The sequence below is a fragment of the Amia ocellicauda genome, chromosome 13 (genome assembly GCF_036373705.1).
Source record: "Amia ocellicauda isolate fAmiCal2 chromosome 13, fAmiCal2.hap1, whole genome shotgun sequence".
NCBI classification, from domain to species: Eukaryota; Metazoa; Chordata; class Actinopteri; order Amiiformes; family Amiidae; genus Amia; species Amia ocellicauda.
This window is the reverse complement of record NC_089862.1, coordinates 9,463,924-9,468,322: the sequence shown is the minus strand read 5'-3', so window position 1 is coordinate 9,468,322 and position 4,399 is coordinate 9,463,924. Positions and strand designations below refer to the sequence as shown.

General features: G+C 40.9%; 1 gene segment (V, D, J or C); it reads right to left on the bottom strand.

Annotated features, from left to right (window-relative positions):
• Positions 1-4,399, bottom strand: part of LOC136766414 (Ig kappa chain V-III region MOPC 321-like) — a 52,806-nt gene that overhangs the window by 30,979 nt on the left and 17,428 nt on the right.

The following is a 4,399-nucleotide window of genomic DNA, read 5'->3' as shown; positions in this document are numbered from 1 at the left end:
GTCATGAAGTGTTAAACTCACAGGGCTATAAACACTCCCAGAGCACTGAAGCATGTGCTGCCCATGCAAAGTGGCTTTTGTATGCAAATTTTCTCCCATACAATAGTCTCTTGTAGCGTAGCAGAGCTGTGAACACAGGCTAGACTTGTAGTCAAGTCACAATAGGTCAAATCCGAGTCCGAGTCTCCATGGGCTTACTTCCCATCACATTGTTGTCTGGAAAGCACATGAGCTCCAGTCTGCTAATGGGACGTCTGCTGCTCAATATAAAGCTGAATAAAGCCAGACACCAAGAAAAATACTGACCAAAAAGGTAATAAATATGCAGGTTATTTTGTCCCTCATTCAGTTTTTGCGCACAGATGATATTTTATTATAAATATAAAATTTCAAAAAATAGTAATAGCACTTGAGAATCTTTAATCTTCATTCAACTAAGATCAATTATAATTTTATAGCAGAACACCTTTCCAAAGCATGTCCCAACATAAATAATTAAGTGCATCATACAATTAATACATCATTTGAATGTTGCAGTATTGCTGCAGCGCTGTACAATACATGGATTACATTTCATCACATGAAATTAGAGGATCATAATGCTGAATTACATTAAAAATAAACAATCACAATGCAGAGGGACTCATGGTAGGTGATGTCACACACGTAGACTCCTCGCTTGCTTTCTATCACACAGCACCCACACCCATGTGAGTCCAACACAGAGTCCCACAGATCCCCCATTGCCCTGCCGTTACAATACAATAAGTAGACGTTTGTTAATTTGGCCGCATCAGTAATCCTTCCATGTTTAGATTTTTGTTTGCACTTGCACTGTGTACTAGTGTACCTTCATTTGTTTAGCTTATATTTAGCCTTCTTAAAAAAAAAAAAAAAAAAAAAGAATCTACTGATTTTACCTATTTATGTAAAAATACCCAAGACTGGTAGATAAACTAGTGGTATTGATTTTTTTTAATAAGAGAAAAATCAAACTACTGTAAAATGCATAAATGTACTCTACAAATCAAATGGATAATTTATTTATTTATTGAGGATTTAGAGATTTCCCCCCCCCCCCACACACTTTATTAAGTTGGGGAGTGTTAAATATGAAAGATTCTGGCCATTTGATAAAGGAGTAAACGGTAATCAAAATGCTTCTTTCCCGTGTGTCCAACAGACACGTCCATTGCTGACCACAATCACAACAGGAAAGACTTACAGGTTTTTCTAATTTCTCCCAGAGTGCAGCACAGCAGCATAAATCAGACATCACAACACTAAGGTCGTGTTTCTATTATATTATAGAAAGAAAATAACATAAGCACTGCTCAATTACTTAGGGCGGTGCCAATCCTTGACAAACACACTGATTTGAGTTTCTAAAGTACCAATCAGTTCAATTTTATTACGATAGCCATTTCATTTTTCACACACGATATAATCTCTGATTATGTAGTACAGAACTAAAATCTTCAGCAATAGTATAGGAAACAATGACTGGAGTCCAGAATGCTCTTTTCTGTGTAAGAAAAGTATTCCCAATGGCACAGAGATCAACACAACTAGTGTGCTTGGGATTAGTAAGGTCACACTTGCTAGAGGACCATTATGGTACTGGGATATCTGTCAGTTTAGTTTTTATTGTAATAACCTGTGTCATTATGGAGTCATTATTTAATTAACCGTCAGAAGTGTTGTCTCCCTCTTGTGGTCAGTGTTAATAGCTACAGTCCATATTGCTGTCATTGATGTTGCCAACAGACATCTGAAGAGGAAAGTAGCTCTAACACATCCAGGCTCCTGCTTCACCTGACTGCCATTCCAACAGATCCAGTGCTGTGCCTTGTCCAGTCACACATCATTCAGAAACAGGGAGACAGTGATCCAGTGTGGGTGAACAACAGGGCTTGTCCCCATTTCAGAAATCGGGGGGAGACCGAGTGCAGAAACTAGGTGTTGGCACCCTGTCTTCATCTAATGACTCGGGTCATTTGGGAGAGCAGACATGAAGATGAAAAGGATAAGCAGGCAGGACAAGGAGTAGGTGTGAACACATGTACAAGTGACAGTTTATTATACTGTGGCTGTGTCACCAGAGGCTCACAGGAGGTGAGCACTGTGTGAGCTCCTGTCCAATACAGGCACCAGGATGCATATGCATGACATCGAGTTGCAGTAGTGGAATATAGCCAATGGCATGGCTGGGAAAGGAGTCCGTTTCATGTCAGGGATCTGCTGGGAGTCTGTGGACTCAACCAGGACTTGCCGATGTTAATTTTTTTATTTTTTATTCTGCTCTCCCTCACCATGTTGTGAGGAACTAAAGTAATATGCGTCATGTATGCAACCCCTCCTCCCAACACACCTATGCCACCCCACATTGTTGAAGAGGTAGGGTACCTTGTGACCATCCATCAACCTGCAGGTGCATCTTGGATCCCAGGATATGCACCACAGACTCCACAGGCAGATACAATAATCACAGTGGCGCAGGGCACACAGTCTGCACAAATAATGGGCGAACTAACCTAAAATACTAATTCCTAAAATTGCCTTTAATAAAACAAATGGATGATAAAAGTAGAACACCTACCTCTCTACATAGTAGGTCTCTGGTTTCTTTGCAGATCATAGTCTTTATTCCAGTCTGTCCGGAGGGGCACACAGGTCCCTCTGGCTTCATCCAGACCCCAGGATCTCTTCCTCCAGCATCGCCTCAGCAGTGGAGAGAAAAGGGAGAGAGAGAAGGAGAGCACAGCATTGTCTTAGGACTTTTCAGTCATATTGCTAGGATTTACATGCCTCTCATTCATTCAGTTCTATTAGCCAATCCACATTGCCGTCTCATCTCACGGCTCAGCATTCTCCCTCTGTAGAGGCAGCACTTGACCCAGACCTGGAGACTGCTATGCCCAGAATTACCCTGTCGGCGACAGTGACAAAGAAACCAGTCAGACTTCTCTTGCTCCCGTTTTGTTATACACACAGAGACGAACGATATAAAGCACTTAACTTGCAATAGTTGGACTTCCGTCAAAGCTATAGTCCTCCAAGTTATAGTCTTCCTCTACCCTGTCATTTGCCTTCGCTGTCCCACTTGGCTTGTTGCATAGAAGTTCAGCACAGTTCTGCATTGCTCTCAGCCGCTGCCGTATCCTCTACCTCCCCTCCATGCACTGCCTTTCTTGCTGCTGTCCATGGGCTTCTCTTTCTTGTTCAGCTGCTCCCCTACCTTTATGCAGTCAAAGTCAATCAGTGGAAGGAGGGATGAATGTGGATGTAGAGTCAGTGAGCAGGATAGAGGCACACTCGAATTAGCGCAGGTGTGGATGATTACTGCAGGAGGCTCAGCTAAAACTAATTAGAAAGAAACACATTTAACAACCATTTGACAGCAAATCAACAATCTTCCCCAAAACACTGCCCATCAATAATTATAAGAAACAGAAAAATCCAAAGAAAGAAATAACCCATTTGTTTTCTATTATATTTAAACAATTGTAGCCTAAGCCTCTGGTACTTCAGGTCTATTAATACGTATATTAATTAATTAAGTGCTTAAGTGATTTCAGTGTCATCTGTAAGCTGAATAATATAATTATTGTGCACCCTTTTGTCAATGGCCTGTGTAAAATATTCTAGGGTACAGCATATTTCTCTGCCATGGAAGATTCTCTCTCCATGGGATACTGTGTCTCCCAATGACCTGCAGTTTAACCATTCACATTCACACATGGTCTGAACTCATCCAGTCAGACCAGGGTCCAGTGCATTCTTGTGTTTACCTCATGACCTCAGGCATGGGCACAGGAGAGGGATCCATAGTCATACATGATCTCATCACATATGGAGCTCATGGTATAGAGGTGTTTCAATATGATTGGTTCAGAGGAAACACTATAAAGTTGCAAACTGAACAAAGAAGAAAGAAGAAATAGGTAATAATTTGAGTTTGTTAAACTTATGCAGATTGACTAGGAATCATATACAGAAAAACAAAATCTTACACCTGTATTGTAAAACACAGAGCCTCAAAGCTGTGTTTGTTAAAGATGTCTATTTTACCACAAGTCTACATTTCTCAGTTAGGAATGTCTATACATTTATCAAAATAAGGCAGTATGACTTACATAAGGAACATCAAGACCAAGACACAAAATAATCTGATTAGATATTAGTAACAGACTTTGAATTCTACTGGGTAAATACAGATGAAAACCATAACATTAGCCCAACCCTATCAAGTCCACCCGTGTTCACAGCTCATCTAACTGTCTGTGACAGGATTTGTATAAAGGAAGCTGCTGTGCATCCCTGTCCTGCCTCACTGCTCTGATCAGCAGCTATAATAACTGCGCTGCTCCATTGCTCAGGGTTTTAAAGCTGACAGTTC